General features: G+C 29.9%; 2 protein-coding genes across 4 annotated transcripts in view; one reads left to right on the top strand and one right to left on the bottom strand.

Annotated features, from left to right (window-relative positions):
- Positions 1 to 21,266, bottom strand: part of LOC145258048 (uncharacterized) — a 201,533-nt gene that overhangs the window by 21,482 nt on the left and 158,785 nt on the right. The gene's annotated exons all lie outside the window — the stretch shown is intronic.
- Positions 1 to 21,266, top strand: part of LOC145258031 (rho guanine nucleotide exchange factor 17-like) — a 577,357-nt gene that overhangs the window by 432,675 nt on the left and 123,416 nt on the right. The gene's annotated exons all lie outside the window — the stretch shown is intronic.

The raw sequence follows: 21,266 nt of genomic DNA, 5'->3' as shown, positions 1-21,266 counted from the left end.
TGTGACTGTGTATGTTTGTTGGATGTTTCCTGTTTCTGTTTGGATGTGCGGCCCATAGTGGATACCTTCCCATCCATTTGATCCCGATTCCGTCGACGCCTCAGCATTACCCTCGTCCATTTGCGTCCTAGGTATATCGTCAGTGCTATCAGCAGCACCCACGGAGGGATCACCTCTGAAATAACCGTCCAATCCAAGTGCGTGTTTTGCTTTAATAGCGGTCCTAGCGATACCTCCGATGATTCCAGTGCCCTCGGTGTTTTTGATGAATTCTTCATCCGCTTCCTCTGTACTTTTGCTTGGGTCTCCGTAAGCTATGTCGTGTACCTTAGCCGCTAGGTCTAGTTTGTTTCTTGGTGTGAATTTGAATTTTTTTGCGTCTGTGCCTGGTCCGAGGAAGTCGTATCCTGGTACAGTGAATTCTAATTTGGTCCGACGTCGTTTCCGCGGAGGAGGCATAGTACATTTTTTTCATGTTGTTTGTCTTTATATAGTATTAAGTAGGTCAACATCTGTGACTATTGCGTCATTTCTATTTATAGATGTGATAATATTTTATTTATACCTAATGTATGGTTTCTAGTAATGGCACTATTACTTTTACATGGATCGATCTAATGTATGGAGTACAACGACTACACGACACTACCAGTGAAAAAGAAAATACAATACCAGACTGGTAGTGTCGTGTAGTCGTTGTACTCCATACATTAGATCGATCCATGTAAAAGCCTAGACAGTTAAGTGGTTGGAGTTAGTTTCACCTCCGGGTTCAATCCAGCCTTACGACCAAAACTATTTTTTTTTCTTTTACATCTTTAGACACGCGGGCAACGTTTCTTTATTTTTTTTTACTTCGCTTATTCTTTAGTTTACTCCCCCCCCCCCATACACACAGCGTTTTTTTTTTTTTTTTTTTCGCTTTTTTTTTTGGGATTTGGTTTTTCCGATTTTTTTAACATCGTTTCAGGGTTATTATGTATCCCCCCCCCGCCCCATACACACACCTAAAAACACCCGGGCAACGCCGGGTACCCCCCTCCCCCCGCTAGTACTTTAAAAATCTCAAAAGTTGAAACTTTTTAAATACTTAAATCTGTTACTGTAATAGAGCACGTATACGAATGCATACAAAATGCAAAATTATGTCACCATAAGGATAATGAAAAAGACTATATAAAAGTATATGTGCAGCAGACAGAGGAATACATTCGGGAACATGTTAGAGATGTGGATGACATTCAAGAGGGCAGAGGTCAGAGAGAAGGGGCACAATCACATGAGAGAAACAATCACGTTTTATTCGGGAAAGTACTTGGAAATAAATGGCATTGTTACAAAAGAAAAAGTTAGTTGAGTTATTACTTGTCTTCTGTTCCTTGCGATGTAAACTGTGACAACGTGTGGGTCCCATGTGTAAATGTGTGTAACGTTATATATCATTACATTTGTAATACTACTTTTTGAGAAAAAAATTAAAAAGTTTTAGGAATAAGCAAAATAAGAACAAAAATTATTTATCAAACAGGGACGCAAGTTTCCTGGGGTTTTTTTTGCAGAATTTTGTGATTTTGTAATTCAGAAAAAGTGAAATTTTAATAACAACTTTACCTACTTATTTTCCCATTTGACTCAATTCTTTCTTTCTTTCTCTCTCTCTCTTTATTTTTTTTATTTTTCTTTCTTTCGTTTTTTTGTTTTTCTACACTTTCAGTCCTGTTTTCTCTTACTTTGCTTTGCCTCCCTTTCCCCTCTCTTTGAAATTGTTGTTTTTGCCATACTTCAAACGATTCATGTATAAGATAGGTAAAAAATAAATTTAAAAAAAAAACTTGTTTCATCAAGGAGTGTCTTCCCATCTCCTTAAAAAACATATTGGCAATACTTTCAGTATGAAAAAAAAAAACTCCCACCCATCCTCAAATGAGATTCTACCTTTTTTTTTGCCAATATAAGTAAACATTCTGACACTCTAGGTTGGAAAATTATTGGTGATGCAATAGTGGCTTCCAGATCAAGAAATCCATCTCAATCTCAGATTAATTTTATATTAGTCTCACACATTCCTGATCAAAATATGATACACAATTTTCTTAATTTACACTGTCTGCCTTTTTACCAAATTATACATTACTGCTATTTACATTGATCTGTATAATTTAGTGTTAATAATATTTGTTTTGAAATAATAAATATCTGTCAATACAATTAAGAAACAATTTATCTTTTTCTGTAAAAAATAATTATTATTGTCAACTAAATATTCTTGAAATAAATAAAACAAATGTCATTTATTTGTTTAAAATTGAACTAATTTCATTGTTTTTAAAAACAATAAATATTTTGTTTCTTTTAAAAAATTTTTTTTTAATATGGTGAATGGAGGAGTGTTATATTATTGGCTCCTGGAAAATACTGGTTAGCCTGTTGCAATGGCCGATTGTCAGTGTTTGGTATAGAAATATTTTGATAATAAAGAAAAGAATGTTTGAATTACAGAAATAATGTTATCGAAGTGAAATAAATTTTTAAAGATAAATTTATGTATGTCAAAATAGTTCCCCAAAATGTGAACTTTGTTTACTTACTGGAAAAATAATTTCTGCAAAATATTCTTCAAATCAGAATGACAAATGTCGCTTTTAGAAATGTATTTATTTAAAATTTCAATCGATAGGACGACATAATTTGACTTTGAAACAATTCATTTTAAAATTAATAAAGTTGGAATGTTTTTTTTTTACCTTAGGGACATCAAATTAATTACCAACCATCATATTTGATGACCGGTCGATCTTATTTTTTAAAATGTATATGAAATGAGCGTGGGTGTGTGTTGAGCCAAAAAAAAAAAAAAAAGTGGCAGTAGGCAGGTAGGCTCGAACCCATATCGCGAAGGAGGAAAAGAATGTGAAAAAAAAAATGTGATGTCTTTGCTATTGTGCCCATCACCAAACCAGAAGTGATAAATGTGTAAATTAAGGCTAGTCAATCAAAAAGAGGGGTTAATTTTCGAAAATATCAGCGAAAAAAGCCACCCTTCCCTGTAGAAAAGTGCTCAGTTGAAGGTGAAGAAATTAATGTTTTTAGCCAATTTTTTGTCCTCCGAAGGGTTGAGCTTCAAAACAATACCAATCTCGTGTAAATTCGTTTCTGCTGTCGAAAATTTTAGGCAGACATACAAGATATATACATACATACATGCATATATTTAAATAATAAATTATTTATATTATAGATGTGATAATATACACTTGAACACAAAATGTCTTAGTGTATTATTGTATAGAATGTTTTAAAATAATATTTCCACTATTTCAACTATTCCAATATTTTCAATGCAGTTTCCAGTGTATAAGTTTTGTTTTGTTCATGTTCATGTTGTTTAACTGGCATCATTTAAAAAAATTGTCCAAACGTTTTTGCATCTTCATCCAAACAGTGAATCCATAGATACAGAGCCAATTTAGAACAAATTCTTAGTATCACAGATACTGAGGATTGAATCTATAACCTTCAGGAAATCAATTCGACCTGACAGTCTTCTGGAGGTTGTATGTCCAATTCTCATTGTTGGTTATACTAAGATGAAAATTATGAATTCCTTAAGACTTTTATCTGGTCATGGATAATGGAACAAAAACAAACTACACCCGAGAACTAAATACAAGGTTCTGTTCGAAATTCCTACACAGATTCTTGGGTTAGACGAGAGATACCTGAAGAAGGTCGGAGATTACATTGACCAAAACGTTTTTCTTTTCTTTTCTTTTTTTTTTTTTTAAACTGAGGGGGGGGGTCACTGCTTATCAAAACCCAAAGATAAGTCTTAATGATTGTCAGGTAACCTGTAAGACAACACCGTAATGATTGGTTATAGTGTAACATGCTTAGAGTTTAATTACTTAAGTGGACAGCTCAACAAGAACTTATTTATATTAGACTTGAAAAGAACCATGTTGGGAAGCAGTCCTACAGTATTGTGTTCCATGTATAGGCAGTTCTAGGAAAGCAGCGTTGCATATGGATTTTAGTTTTAGGCACAGATAGAGGGTAAAGGAAATTGTTGACAGTTGTTGTAGCTAGACAAGTCTCTTGTGAATTTTTTACAGGGCGAGGGGGGGGGTAGATAGAAAATCAGTCAAGCATGAAAATTACAATAGAACAGAGATAGACTTGCAACGTTTCTGCTATGAGAAAGAGGAAATAGGGAGGAGAAAAGATCCTCACCCACTAGATTTTGAAGCCGGTTTTCTACTATGTCAAGGCATGAAAGGGTACTCTGAATAGCTCCTCCCCAGATGTGACAACAGTACTCCATCTTAGGACATTGTGAGAACAGTAGGCTGGATAAAACAAATGATGCAAATTATCAATCTTCGTCTAAAACAGAGGTCTCCAAACTATAGCCTACAAGCCAAATCTGGCCTGCCAACATCTTTAATCTGGCCCATGGAGCTCTTATGGGAAATGTAAAAATATTCAGGAAAAATTTTTTGAATGGAAATGTATGAAAATAGTGTGATTGTTATTCTTTGTTCAAAAAAATGATTAAAAGAATGAGGTTTTCGAGCATCAGTTTCACTAAAAAGCAAAACTAATGAGCAAAATAGTATTATAACACGTCTAGGTCATTTTTTTTTTTCACATAGTTCTAAAAGATTCTCAATCATAATATGCTGACAGTTAAATGTAACTGCTACAGTATTTTCTGTATGGTTTCTGATGTACCCTAAAAACATTATTTTTTTTATACTGATCGTGATGTTTTTCTTTTATTCTGTTGGTGATGATGTTTTTTATGTTGTTGGTGGTGATTATTTATGTTGTTGATGGTGAGATTTTTTATTTTGTTGTTGGTGATGTTTTATTTTTTATTTTGTTGGTGGTTATGTTTTTTATGCTGCTGATGGTGATGTTTTTATGGTGTTGGTGGTGATGTATTTTTATGGTGTTGTGTTGATGTTTTTTTTATGTTGTTGGTGTTGATGTTTTTTTATCTTGTTGGTGTTGATGTTTTTTTGTGCTGTTGGTGTTGATGTTTTTTATCTTGTTGGTGTTGATGTATTTTTTAATGTTGTTGATGTTTTTTTATGTTTTTGGTGTTGATGTTTTTTTTTTTTATCTTGTTTGTATTGATGATATTTTATGTTGTTGGTAGTGATGATATTTTATATTGTTGGTAATGATTTTTTAGGTTGGCGTTTGTTTAACATAATTGAAAAATTGAATTTTTTTTTTTTAATCTTCGATCTTAAATAAATTTTGTTCTTTAGAATAAATAACCTCTGAACAGGGATTCCATAGATGCAGGGGGAGAGGAGGTTTGGAATGGTTTGTCCAGTCACTAGAAGTTAACTTTGGTATAAACGATTGTGTGCTGCTTATTAACATTATTCACCATCTTTATCTGACTTTTCTTTTTAATTCTATTGTTGTTTATTTCTTTTACCTGTTTTTTGTTATAATTACTGCAGGATGGGGAGTTTGCCACAAATATGTCAGTGCCTAAGGTTGCCAAAGCAGGGGGAAAGGCGACAAGTGAAAGGGAGTATCATTCGGTGGGGGAGGTTCATGCAAGAAAGAAAAGAGTAAGAGAATGTTGGTTGGGTTGATGTGGGTGGGCTAGTTGGCTAGTAGTGAATCTAATTTTGACTCATAAAGATGCATATATAAGCACAGAAATACACACACATATTTATGAAATACATGTATTTATGCGTGTATATGTGTGTGTGTGTGTGTGTGTGTGTGTGTTTAGTGATGGGACAATTTCGAAATTTTTCCTGATGCCAATACAATTATTGATTCTGTTCTAAATTCCTGATTTCAATACAAGTGTAACACCATCCTAGGCGGGTCCTCGTCATAGACACGGGCAAGAAAATGTCCATTAACCCTAAGTCCTGATGGCTACACTTTTAACTCTGTCTCGTGGTGGACCCTTCAAGGAAAATACCACTTGGATGCTTGGAACACAAAAAATGTGCACAACTCTAAGTGTGTGTGGTAATACTGTTTACTTCGGCCAGTTGTACATCGCTTTGACTTCATGCTGAGTTCTCTTCTTAAAATGACTTGGTCTGTGTCTTCACCATCTGGCGTCAGAGTAGATCTGAAATCAACTGCGCCTTTAATTCGACAGGCAATCAACAAATAAAGACAAACCAGTCGTCATTTTTCTTATAAACAAAAAAATAATTATTCACTGAAAGTTACAAGACTCTTATTGTTCATAAGTTGTGACTAAATACAAATGCTCTGGGGACTGTCGACTTCCATTAGTAAAGTCTCTTCACAGTGGAGGGATTCGGTTTCGATTCAAGCTGATGAACCCAAGTCATATAGATATATTTTTTATTTTTTTAAATCGCAACTTTATAATATATAAAAATCAATAGAACATTAATTCTATAATAATATATATGAAATCTGCAAGAATTAAAATATCATATTTAAGCATATTTTACGACCTGTCTATGTCAAGCGTCCTTGCTAGCTTGGAAAAATACTTTTGCAGTTTTAACAAAATAGCTACGATAATATCAGTGCCTCCATTTACACTGCATATCTACAGAATGCTAATATCAAGATATTACATATGAATCAGTCCCCAGTGGAATTTCCACAGGTTCTGCTAGTATAGTATGATTCTTGCAAACTATACAATCAAGAGGTCACTTCATTTGCATATTACTTTAAGGAAAATTGATTTTACTAAATAGCAATATATTAGTTAATGTTTCTAGCGAGAGAATTGTTTTAAGTGTTCTATTTAAAATTCTTATTTAATAAATGTTAAATAACAATTATATTGATAGTATATTTAATTTAATTTATTAGGAATTAATATTTCTGACATTGACTCTTTTAAACTCTGTACCAAATAAAATAATTTGGTAATCTCAATAAATTTCTAGCGTGTAGACAAAAAAGTGTTTTTTCTTTTTTAAAATATTTAAACAAACAAAAAAAAACACTTACGAATAAACTGAATAGATTTCATTTGTTTGTTCTTGAAATAGCGAAACAGAAGTTTTTACTTTTCTGACAATTGAAACTTAAGTCACATTTTTAGAAGCAAAAAGGCTCCTCCCCTCCCCCCAAAAAGCAAATCGATAATTTCCTTTATTTATGAAGAAAAAAAGCCAGTTAAAAAAGTGCCTTTACAAAAAAAATCAACAAAAAAACACATAAGTCATGCACATATTAATATTTATAAACATTATTTTTCAAAGTCACAAAATTGTAAGTCGTCGTAGTCCAGTGGATAAAATAGTTTGCAAAATACCTTTTCCTTTCATTTGCATTTCAGGTTCAAGCCTGCCTACGTTGCTAATTTTAATTTTTTTTGCGGTTGCTCAGGAACTCGCTTCTATTTTTATTCAAACAAAAGTTGTTTTTATTTATTTATTTTTTGTTTAATTATTTATTGGGGGGGGGGCTTATTTCCAGTGCACAGGCAACAAAAGTGCTCAATATCTGGAGAATAGTTTCTTCCCTTTGTATCTCTTCTGCCACAATATCTGGTGGAGAGGGTATCACATGCTTTTATTTTTTGGGGGTGCGATTACATTTACGTGTTTTTATCCGTTCCTTTATTTTTGAAATTGTTGTAGGGGTATCGACGTTGCCCATGATGAAATTGATTGATATCCTTAGTATAGCAGGTTTGTTTCAAACGGAACTTCAATACAGGATACGCATGCTAGTGTATACATATAACATTAGTTCCTTCAGCTATAATCAAAATTGAAACCAAAACTTATGAAGAATTCTCGATAAAATTATTTATAAAAAAAAAAAATAGATTACTAAGGTGCTATCAGCTAAAACCGAAACCAAGACTTATGAAGAATTCTTGAGAAAATTATTTTTAAAAAAATTGATTATTGGAGTGCCATTAGCTATAATTGAAACCGAATTCAAAACTTATGAGGAATTCTTGGTAAAATTATTTATAAAAAAAAATAGATGACTTAAGTGCCATCAGCTATAATCAAAACCGAAACCAAAACTTATGAAGAATATCTTGGTAAAATTATTTATCACAAGAAATGTAAATACAAAACAATTAAACGACCCGGATGTAAGTGGGACACAGAAAATAACACACACGATATCGTATTAATATATAGATATGGAAATAAGTGGAAGAGTAAAGTAACAGACCTTTTGTGTATATTAATCAAATTGTAAACAAACAGACAGGAATACGAATTTATATATATAGATATGTATTTGGATATATGTATGTATTTGTATTTATATATATGTGTGTGTGTGTGCGTGAATATATATATATATATCTATATATATATATGTATAGGTGTGTGTTTACATATATATGTATTTATATATGTGAGTGCGTATATATGTGTTTATATATACATATATTTGTATTTATATATTATATATACATATATATTTGTATTTATATTATATATACATATATATTTGTATTTATATATACTATATATATTTATATATTGTATATATTATATATGAGCATATATATTTATATATATGTGTGTGTGTGTGTGTGTGTGTGTGTGTGTGTGTGTGTGTGTGTGTGTGTGTGTGTGTGTGTAATATGAAGCAACATTTTATTTAAAAATAAAAAAAAATCTAAAAAAAGATTTTGCATCCTCAAACCGTAATTGAACTCAAAATCGCATCTTTAGCCACTAGAGTGGAATATATATATATATATATATATATATATATATATATATATATATATATATATATGTCTGGCACCTGTCCACAAAATGAATGCAAATTATTTATGGTATAGTGCACATGCAGTTGTTTACACAATTTCATTTTGCTCAAGACATACACGTAAACCTGCCAGCCTTGAGCAAATTCTTTCATGGACCATTCACTAGGATTCAAGTTTAGGTTCATTTTATATTTATGGCTTTTTTTGTTTTGCCTCTCTTTTGGAGAAGTTGGTGGTGTATGCTATGAGCATAATGGGCAGTGATGCAGAGTGTGTTATTTGCAAGGCAGGTTTAAAATCCTATTGGATCTACTCTGTTCCTCTCCACAACTAATAAATTTTTGAAAAGGTATGTACTTCATACTTAGTCTGATGTTATAGCTATTTATATCCTTTTAATCCTATTAATTGTGGGTATATATATATATATATATATATATATATATATATATATATATATGCATAATTATTTTTTTACTATAATAATTAAATACCTACAGACACTAGTGTTTCATCCTTTCGGGAATCTTCAGTGCAGGGTGTCACGATTAACACCAGTTGAACGATTCGAACCCCACAACACGAGACATCTCTGGCTCGATTAGCGAAGACCGTATAAATTCGGCTACCATTAACCGCCTGAAATAACGTTGAATTTAAATATTTTAATTTTAAATGTTTATTAACGTCATATATATATCCCCAAACCTCTGGCCTTGATGGCAAGGAGACTAAAACTTGCTGCTCTGGTCTCAAATAATCTGAAATAACAGCAAAAGGAGACTTGATAACTAAATATTTCTCATATATTACATCTCCCCTCTTTTAGAAATAGGGTACAATTATGAATATCTCCAGTATCAAATAATCCTTATATACGGTAAAATTTACCAAAAAGGGTAGATATAACATGAGAAATATTTGGAATCAAGTCTCCCCTTGCTGTTATTTTAGATCATTTGAAACCATAGTAGCAAGTTTTAGTCTCCCCTCCATCAAAGCCAAATATTTTGGGGAAATATCAGATATTTTGTAATTTATATGCAAAACTAGGAAAACAAATGATTATGATTGAAACATTTTATGGCTGTAAAAAAGTGCCAAAAATAGGCTCTGGATAATGGATGATCCCCCTTAATGTGTGACTTTAAGGGCACATGTCACATAGTCCACTACAGAATTCAGGTCATTAGCTTTCCCACAAGCCTTCATTTGTTAAACTTGCCAAAAAAAGTTGGTATATATATATATATATATATATATATATATATATATATATATATATATACTAGCATTTCAGCTTGGCATTGCCCGGGTGTTTGGAGGTGTATGTTGAGCAAAAGAAAAAAGCGGTCAATTTTGTTAACTTTGACCCTTATTATGACCCCTTAAGATTTATTGTTTTAGGCTCAAATCAAGTTATTAAGTTAGATCCATGTACAAGGAACCGATATCTAAAATTTCAAGTGTTTAGACCCAAAATTGTCGGAGGAGTTTGGTAAAGTTCTCAAAGGTCAAATCGTTGAACTTTGACCCCTAACAGCCAAATTTCTGGACAAAAACCGATCACAAAGATTTTCCCAAATCTCAGTACCCTGTATATCAAATTTCGAGTCTGTAGACTTTAAATTGACAGTTATTGCGTAGGGAAATGTACACACACACACACATGCTAGTATATCTATAAAAGCGAACATATCTGCGTGTCTGTGTGTACATAAAAACATACGTACAAATATTTACCTTTTAATTTTTCGCCTTTTGAAATCAGGAACTATGGTTAAAGTACTCATATAGATGCTTGCTATAGCTTTTCAGCTTATGAAATGATAAATTTTCAAAAAGAACGCTTGTGTAATAATTTATTTCCATTAGCGTACTTTTGATTAAAGGACGCCAAGGTTTAGAATTCGAAAGAAATTGGAGGATAATGTTATTTGTATAATTAAATAATGCAAGGGGGATAATTAGTCATATTTCTTTAATTAAAGAATGTAAGGGAGATAATTAGTCTAACTTAATTTATTACAGAATAATAATAAAAAAAATATTGTAATCTATTTTTACTAATAAGTAATTTTTAATGATTTAAGGTGGTTTATATTTATTAAATTTAAACCAACGTTTATGACTGCATGTGAAGATTAGTTCCTCTTTTGAATTTAATTCTGTGCACTATGTACAAAAGAGACCCTAAAAATTTTGAAATATGAAGATATAAAAAATACAACCACCCTATTAAATTCAAATATGTATATGTATGTATATCTATGTATATGTATATATGTGTGTACTTTTTCATATATATGCATATATGTATTTGTGTATATATGCATGTATGTATTTGTGTATATATGCATGTATAATATTGTACTTAAACCAAATTTATATTTATAATTTTACTCTATTTTATTTCTATCTCTAACCCATATTAATTTTCTTATCAAGTTTAAATCCATACCTTTATTTTAATTTTTTCCAGATACATCTGCCTTACTTTTAATGCTAGGTTTATTTATGGTGTCTTTTACATTTAATAAGAACCCTTCCTAATATTTGCTGATGAGGAAACCTTGTTTGATAAAAAACTATATGTAATAATTATTGTCCGTAACTTGATGTCTACCACAATAAAAACAGTTTTCCGAAACGATCGTACAAATAATTGATTTTGTTGTTGTTCCTTCTTATGAAACGGATTTTTAATTTAATTATAATTTGATTTTTAAATTATCAATCACATTACTAAATATCAAATTAGCTCTAGGATATTTACCTATTGAGCTTATTATATATCTAAATTACAACGAGCACTTTTTCTTTCCCTGTATTTTAATTAAACTAGTAATTTTACTATTACATTAAAATACACTCTGCTCTTTAGACTATTGTTCTAATCTCTTTTAAATATATATATATATATATATATATATATATATATATATATATTGCCAGGCCATTAATATATATGTATTTATGTATAGTTATCCACACAAAGACTATTTACCATCAGCCATCCTAAGCCCAAGATCGAACCAACAACTATTGAGTCGATAATCAGTTCTCTACCCATACAAATTTTAATAATTAGAATGAAAATATGAATATTCATTGATAGATAAAAGGCATAGAAAAGTTAATGAAGCCCTCCTTCCTCATGTTAAGAATAATTTTCTAAATAGTAATATTATAATTTAAAAACTAATTCTTAACATAGCTTTGTTAACTATTCTGTTCGTATTTTGTCTTCTTATTTTGCATAACATTCAGCAAGTATTTTCAATTGTTTATGTAAAAATCCAAATAGCGATGAACTAATCGGCTTTGTTTAAAATAAATAAATTTTTAGTTGCCTCACTATTGTCAATCAATTACAAGGAAAATATTTGAGAAAAAATATTTAGAACAGGGCTCTACTGACAAATTTATCTTTTGTTGACCTTTGATAACTAAATGTTTTCGTCTACTAGCCGAATAGAAAAGTTACTAGCCAAACACACGATTTTTGGAATATGACATCCTTGTTCTATGACGAGTATGTACATGATAAAGATTTTCCTGTTTTTTTTTGTTTTGTTTTTTGTTTAAATAAGTGTAATTCTAAATATGCACTAAATTTTATGTTGAAATTTGCAGGTTTAAACATTTGAATTTCTTCAGATGTTTTTTAAACAGCCTTCATTAAAAAAAGAGCACATCATTCTATTAAACTTTTTATTATTTGAATAGTTTTACTTTTCTCATTTTATTTAAAATAAAAATAGGTTGAAAAAGTATTTTTCACTCATTTATGAGCTTTGGGAGATTGTCAGCGAAAGAAACGCAATCACCAAATGATAAGCATCTTATTAGATCTAGTTGCCACTTTGAAAGATCACTCACAAATGCGGCTGTTTCACTTGCAATGTAAAGCTGTGTAGAAAAACTAGCGATGTTATATAAAATTCCTTTGCTAACCTTTTCCTTCGAAGAAAAAAGCCAAACTTTTGAAACTCCATGGAATAAGGAAATAATTCACTTTATCTTGTATTCCTTGTTTTATGAATAAATGTTTGTATATCATGATTTACAGAATTTTAACTCCCCTCATATATTGATACTCTATCTCGAATACTGAGCATTTTTATCACAATTGGATTAATATATAAATATTAATATTTATATTCTTTATTTTAAATTTTAAGTACCCAAATATTAGTAGAATACTCATTTCAGGATGGATATAAGCTATAAATATAGCATTATTTTAAAATTTTAATGTTTTCTATTTCTTTAGGAGAGATGATATTGTTTCAATAATTTTTGTATCTAACTTTTTTGAAAAGTTTTTTTTGGGGGGGGAACAGATGCAGATTTGAATGGGAACACTTTCTAAATTTACAAAAAGAAAATAATGTTCCCATTTTAATCATTGAGTTATAAGAATATATATTCCAAAATTGGCAATGATCTATTCAATGAATTCCAACAAAGCAAAATTTGTAGTTTCTGAAAACACATATTAATAAGTGGTCTAAGATCAATCCTGAAACAAATTTCTATGTGCAATTTTTGATTAGAAAACTATACTGGTCAATGGTACAGGTGAAACCTCATGCTATTTGTATCTGTTTTTATGGTAAATCAGGCTCTGGTGTGTTATTGCTACAGACCTTTCCTCTTTTTAATCCTGTTCTATAACTACTGATCTTACTCGTTCTAACTGGCAGACGATGTGGTATATAAATTTATATGATTTAGGTATTGAGTACATTTCAACAACATTCTTTACATAGCAGGATTTACACTCGCTCTAATTGGTAAACAAAGAAGAGTGAATTTGTTTTTACCCTTTATTTTAAGATTCGTTTTTTTTTTTTGTTTTTTTTTTTCTTGAACCGGCTGAATCAGTTTCTTCAAGACTGGGACTCCATTTTCGAACATTGAGTCTATACTGCTACTTTTTTTTCTCTCTCTCTCCCTGCCCTAGTTTGTTTAATACTTTGAAAATTGGTAAAAATTGTTCTTCATCATGTGACTATATTTCTGCCTCCTAGTCATCATTTTGCTCATTCTTTGTTCATTTTCAAACTCGTTAGATCTATATCCATTGAACTGCTATGTGTGTAACATGGGTGAATTTTTTTTTTTACATATCGACCTAGAGTTGCTAGGAGAAAGCTGGCTTATTTTTGTTGGTTTCAGACAAATTGTTTTGTGATACATTTCTTTTTATAGGGTGTTTTTTAGAGATTGCAAACTTTAAATTTACAATTCTACTTTCCTTAATTCCAAATTTGGCAACTATCGGTTATTTTTTAATTCAGCTTGGTTTGGCAATTCATCATGAAGAGACTGGCACATGAGTAGCATTTGCAAATTGCAAATGATACAATCAATTTACTGAGAGAAACTTTTGGCGAACAAATAATTTCACAAAATGGAACTATGGACTGACCACCCTATTCATGCAATTCAATCTTATTAGATTATTTTCTTTGCAAATGTGTAAAGTCTCATGTTTATGCTGATAAACCAGACACAATAGATCACTTGAAAGATAACATTCGGTGCATTATTGCTGAAATACAGCTTAATTTAATGCATAGAGTTTGTGAAAATTGTAATTCTAGATTACGCTGTATACATGTGAGCCGTGGGGTCATATATGCAAAATTTAGTATTTAAATTATAATTTCCAAAAATTAATCTTTTAAATAACTAACATATTTGCATGCTAAAAATATTTTTCTGCAATTTAATTAAATTAAAAATTTTCCGCCTCTCAAACACCATATATTTAATTTCCATTTCACTTTCTTTTTTTTTTAAATTTTTGTTTTTAGTTGGGAGGCTGGATGTTAATCGTCAGATAACCATAAAAATGTCCTCCATGAATTTTTGGGAATCTTTAGATTTTTAAGGTGTTGAATCCTGTTGAGACATGTATGACATTCGGCATACAGAAATTTAAATATAATGTGAACAGACATCTTGCTGCTCAACTCCCTATCTAGTGTCCTTGTAGATATGCTCCTAAATAATAACCTTTTATATCCAAGTGGTGATGTGTCTTATTTATGGTGAACAAGAGCAAATAAATATCCAGAGCATCATCATCATCATCATCATCATCATCATCATAATAATAATCATAATAATAATAATAATAATCATAATCATAATAATAATCATAATCATAATAATAATAATAATCATAATATATAATTAATATAACTTTTTTTTTATAATCGAAAAACAAAAACAAAAAAAAAAACAGCGAACGTGATGCAAAATAAAGACTAAGCAAACGATAAAGAAATGGCATAAATATTTAAATCAAAAATAAAGAAATGGCGTAAATATTTAAATCAAAAATAAAGAAATGGCATAAATATTTAAATCAAAAATAAAGAAATGGCATAAATATTTAAATAAAAAATAAAGAAATGGCATAAATATTTAAATCAAAAATAAAGAAATGGCATAAATATTTAAATCAAAAATAAAGAAATGGCATAAATATTTAAATCAAAAATAAAGAAATGGCATAAATATTTAAATCAAAAATAAAGAAATGGCATAAATATTTAAATCAAAAATAAAGAAATGGCATAAATATTTAAATCAAAAATAAAGAAATGGCATAAATATTTAAATCAAAAATCGGAAAGACAAAACCAAAAAAACAGCAAACGTGATGGGGGGGGGGAAACAAACAAACGTAAAAATGGCATAAATAACCCTATTTCAATATTAAAACTTTAAAAATAAAAAAAATAAAAATATATCTGATATCTCGGCTTGAACGTGCAATCTTAAGATAATGATGCTGCCACTATAAGGCCTGGTCTATGATCGTGTGAGCGAACTTAGGTTGTTTTTTTTTAATATTTAAACTAATTCAAGAAATAATATTTTTTGCGTATGCGTGTTTGGCTAAATTGCCATGAAAGAACGATTTTTTGCTACCCCTCCCTGTAGAAAAGTGCCTAGTTGAGGGTGAAGGAATTAATGTTTTTAGTCCATTTTTTAATATTTGTCACCTGAAGGGTCGAGCTTCAAAATGATATCGATTTCCTGAAAATCCGTCACCTCTGTGAAAAGTTTTAGGCAGGCATACATGCATGCATACATACATACATTTAAACAGATTTTTGCCCTTTATATTATAAATTATGGCATGTGTTCTTCAGAATTTTATAATCTATTCCCTGTTTCCTTTGTTCCAGCTCATTTGACTTGTTGATCTAGTTGTCTTCATCAATTCGCTGTTTTGATGATACCTAATTGCATTACAGCTTCCTGTTTCAGTTGGTTTTTTTTTTTTTCAAAAACTGCAGGTTTGTGGAACTCTCTTCCAGCTGACTGTTTTCCCCCTGCCTGGGGGTCCTGGATATGACCTTAAACTATATCCAGTGGTGAGGCCCTAGCTTGCGGGCTTTGGGGAGTGTGGAGCCACCCTTTAATTGCCATTGCGCCCAGGTCCACTCTGACCCGGAGTGGTAGTACCTGTTAGAGTCCCAACTATGGGTTAAATAGAAACCGACTTGAAAACAACAAATATATTCTATTAAAAACTTTTCTTCAAAATCTTTGGATTTGGCATTAAATAACCTGAAAAAGGTAGATATGCCGTAAAACAAAAACAACCAACCAACCAACCAACCAACCCCCTGCCTGGGTCTTTTTAAGACTAAGATTAAAAGACATCTCCTGTCTTTGCAGTAGTCATCTTTCATTCTTGTTAATCATTTCATCAAGTGGCTTCACGCCTTGTCTGAAGCGATCATCTTTAAACTCATTATTTTATTCTGATCCTTCATTTTTCTTTAGTGGAAACTTGTCCTATGTTCTTAAAAAGAAAAAATCTATTCCTATTTCTGTGCAATAAAATTGTATCGTACTCAAAATTATTTTACAATGGTGAAATATTTTAATAACATCCAACAAAGCAATAGAAACAACAGCTGCATTAAGGCTTATTTTTATTACAAAAAAAAAAAAAAAATCCTGGTTGATGATCAGACTGCATATCATTATAGATCTTGGCTTCTGTTCTCAACTTTATTTATTTCTTTATTTCAAAAATCTATTACTTAGTAAATTGTTTTATCCCGGGCCACGCTGGGTAGGAAATGTCTAAGTGATGTAATGGTGAAAAACACACAGACACATGAAAAATAGTCACATAATTTTAGTGCTATCAGAGATGTGAGTTTTTATGCTTTTTAGTAAAATACCGTTTTTTTTTTTTTTTTTTTTTTTTTTTTTTAATCTATTTCCGTTTAAATCAATAGAGCCTTCCTTGGAAGGAGTTCTCTGCTTTTTTTGGTGGAGATCAGCTTTTTCTTTTCTTTTTTTTTTTTAAATAAGAAAATACTGATTTCTATCAAATTGCTAGAGCCTTACTTCCTTCGTTTCATGTCACTATATAGATGGATTTTTTTCTCTTTCCTCCTCTCTCTCACTTTATCTTTCTTTCTCTTTTTTGCTTTTTTTGCTTTTCTCTTTTCCTCTTCTTCTTGTCTTGTCTTATTTTTCTCTTAGGATAGTTTTTTTCTTAAAAGCTGAAAATTTTAATTTTGCCATGAGGATTAAGACTTCAAACGATTCATAAAGAGCGTAGGCGAGTTAGATGACTTTTGTTTGATCAAAGATTGACTTCCTGTCCCCCTTTTCCCCCAATTGCACACTCAGTGTCTTTGTGTTTATTTTGACTTTCTTTTTTACTAAGATTAATATTTCACTAATTAAACATTTTTTAAATGTATTTTTACTAATTATCATTAGCACATAATCTAAGTTGATTTTAGTTGGAAATTTTGTGCAGACCCCTCCCCAGATTTGGAAATTCATCTTAATTCCAACTTTATATATCACTGACTACTCACATCTCTTATATAATCTTATTAATATTTTTTAACCAAAATGTTAATATATTAAAATTCTGGTAATGTTCATATACTAATAAAATCAAAGTCAAAATTAATTGACTCAATTATTTCATGATTCTCAGTTTTCATAATCGAGCATGCATATAATATTTCACAAAAATCAAGGCAACAAAATATAAAATAAGACCATCATATGATGTATTTTCTTATGCATTACTATTGTTTTGTAACCATTTCGACAAATTTAAATCTCATATCATTTAAAAAATATTCCAAAATAACTACTCTTCAGACAGCAAAATACACAAGTTATACATATATGAATACATTCATAATCTCTATTTAAAGATCAAGTAGTTGGACCTCCATACCACTCTTATATTTTCATTTTCTTTATTTTCTCGATAGCCTTCGAATTTAGTAATCACCCCATTTACATATTTGTTGTGGTTGCAAGGTTGAACAATAATTAGTAAGGAAATACAATGAAGACGCAAACAACAAGATAACGCAATAATAAGTGTATTAAAGAAAAGGTATATTTACAATATGTACAAATGACGGTGTCGAGTCAGAGAGTCTTGGTGGGAGGACATGTACGCTCTTCGGCGTCACTTCAGGTGGCATTTGAGTAAGACACACCAAGGCCAACCTAGGCTTGCCATTTATAGTGTTATGTTATTCGCATATGCAAATAAGTGGTTGCCACCACAACAATATTTCTACTTATTAAATGATATTTCAACTAATTACCTATATAATATTAATTTAATCTTTTGTATGGATTTTGTATTTTAATAATTTTTTTTTTTTTGACAATTTCTTTATTTGATTTATTTATTTCTCAAATACTAATCTACACTTTCAAATTTTAGTTTCTATTTAGATGTTCCACTATTTCTTCCTCAGTCTACCATAGTTTCATATAAAGTTTTTTTACATGTTACAATCTACTAATTAATTTTTGCTTAAGTTGTTATTTGTTAAGTACTGTAATTAAAAGGTTAATTTAAATAGTATTAATTAAATTTTATCTTCATCCCATACTGGTTATGTCAATAATTTAAATTTTATCTATTTTATTTTAATTTTTTTATCTTTCCTATCCATTATCATTTGTAATATCGTTATGTTTCAAGGGAGATAACTCTATTTTGTCAATATTTACTAATTTATCGAAATTCCATGCATTCATATTTTAATATTTTGACTTTAGTATTTATTAATCACCTTTGTTTAATTTTAAACTTATAGTTCTAACATTATTTTCTTTATAACAATCTCAGTTCAGTTTCTCATTTCGTTTACTTCAACTTTATATTTTTATTAAATTTATTTTAACCCATCCTAATCAATTTGTCTCCATAGCTTGCAGTTACTTAATGTTAGATATTTTTCATTCTTGTGTTATTGAAATTACTTGGGTATTATTTTGTTACCCATAACGATTATTAAAATTAAAATTACTTCTATTTCTCCTATTTAGGTTAGAATAAATTTAGTTTCTATATGTTAAGTTGATGATCTAATAATTTATTTATTTATTGCACAATTTTAAAATCTTAGCATTAATTTAAACATTCTCTTTCCACACTTACATTTCACCCTCAACATATTCTGTAAATTTTTCCTTTTTTAAATTTATTTTAATCATGTTTAGGCATGATAACAGGAATTTCTTTCTATGAAGATAGCTTTGTATAATATCTAATTTTTGTTTAAAATTTCCTCTTTAGAATTCACTATCCCTAACCTCAAGTAAACATACATTGATTTACTCGGTTTCTAGATGTATCTACTATTGACTATTTTAATTCACATTCTTTTTTATTCTTACATATTTCCTTAACCAAATCACCTAATGCAGTTGTGTTCCTCTTTTAATTTTTAATAATTATTTTTGTTCTGTCCTTATTTCTATCATTATCCTTATCCCAATTTGGTTCATTCTCTGGTCCAATTTTAAAAGATGCAACATGGTTTCTGTATCTGTCCTTAAAAAATATTCAGTTCCTCCTAGGTATATCTTTTTACTATTATCCACCTTGACTTCACATTTGTATACAATTTTAGAAATTAAGCAATTTACCTCCAATGGACATTCATTAGGTATTCTACAGTTACATTTTCTCTCAAAATTTAGTTTACTTTATTCAATCTTGTTATTATTCACTATTATGTTTATTTTACTATTATTAGAGCCTGTTGTAGCATTACCTAGATTGGCAGCGGTTGAGAATGAAAGTTTAACTGTGTTCTTATTTTACTTAATCTATTTTCTGGGGAGAAAAGTTCTTATCAATTATTTTGCAAAACTCTTTAGGTATATTATTTTGTATATGTTCACTGAAAGGAGGATTAAACCAGACTTGTTTTTTGCATCTATTTCTCTTATTCTTAATATCATTATTACTATTATATGCTTCTTCATTATCTTTAATTTCATTCTTATATTTTCCTTATTATTTTTATATCTATTTTTATACTTTACATTTCTCCTTCTTTTCATTGCCATGTTATATGATAGTTTTATCTGCTATTTTATTATCCATCTCCTTTATGTATTTGATTTTTCCTTGATATCCTGATCTAATTAAAGCTTTATTATAATAATCCTTATTCTTATCGAATATATTCTCTTTTTTTAGAAAACCTGGATATTCTTTTTGATATACTGGGGATAATAACTTTTTTCATACTCTTAGGATGATTAGATTTATAATCTATATAGAATAGTGTTTGGTTCGGTTTGTGATACAGTTCATGAATATTGTCATTGAGATTTAGGGTTCTATCTAAAAAAAAATTCACTATTTTACAATTGCAGTCTAGTGTTATTTCTAACTTAAGTTCATTAAAATATTAGTTTAATTTTCTGAAGAGTGGCTATTTTGGAATATTTTTAAATGATATAAGATTTAACATTGTCCAAATGGTTATGAAACAATTGTAACACAAGAAAATGCACAATATGATGTTCTCATTTTATATTTTGTTGTTTTGATTTTTGCGTAAAATTTATATTTTCAAAATAATTAACAGAACTCTTATCATATTTTATATATATATATATATATATATATATATATATATATATATATATATATATAATATAAAACTGAAGTCTGTGTGTTTGTCTGGTCACGAATGGGCTCCTATATGGTTGACTATTATAGAAAACTGATCACATATAATGATAGAAGATGTATCGAGACACAGAAATGGGTATGTTTGATCTGTGGGGTCTGCGTACGTTCCTGGTCAACAAAGTATGGAAATAAAAAATTTAAAAATTAAAAAAAAAACCGTTTACAAGTGTTTTTGATATAGATGTACATAATAATGCTTTGATAAGTATGTTTTATCTTAAATAGGGATGGTATAATAAAATTGTGGGGTCTATGTTTGCACCTGGCCTCCATAGAATAGAAATAGGCACAAACTTCAATAAAGACTTTTTCATATCTATCTGCGTAAGTATACTTTGATAATTATGTTTCAGTTTGAAGAAATATGGTATAATAAAATTATGGGGTGTTCGTTCGCACCTGACCTCCATAGAATGGAAATATGTCACAAAGTTTAACAAGTTTTTTTTTAATATAGATCCACAGAATATTGTGATAAATGTTTCAGTGTGAATAGGTATGGTATAATAAATTATG

The sequence above is a fragment of the Euprymna scolopes genome, chromosome 3 (genome assembly GCF_053919585.1).
Source record: "Euprymna scolopes isolate OS-2025 chromosome 3, ASM5391958v1, whole genome shotgun sequence".
NCBI classification, from domain to species: Eukaryota; Metazoa; Mollusca; class Cephalopoda; order Sepiida; family Sepiolidae; genus Euprymna; species Euprymna scolopes.
Note: the sequence above shows the minus strand (reverse complement) of the source record. Positions and strands in the feature narration are given on the sequence as shown.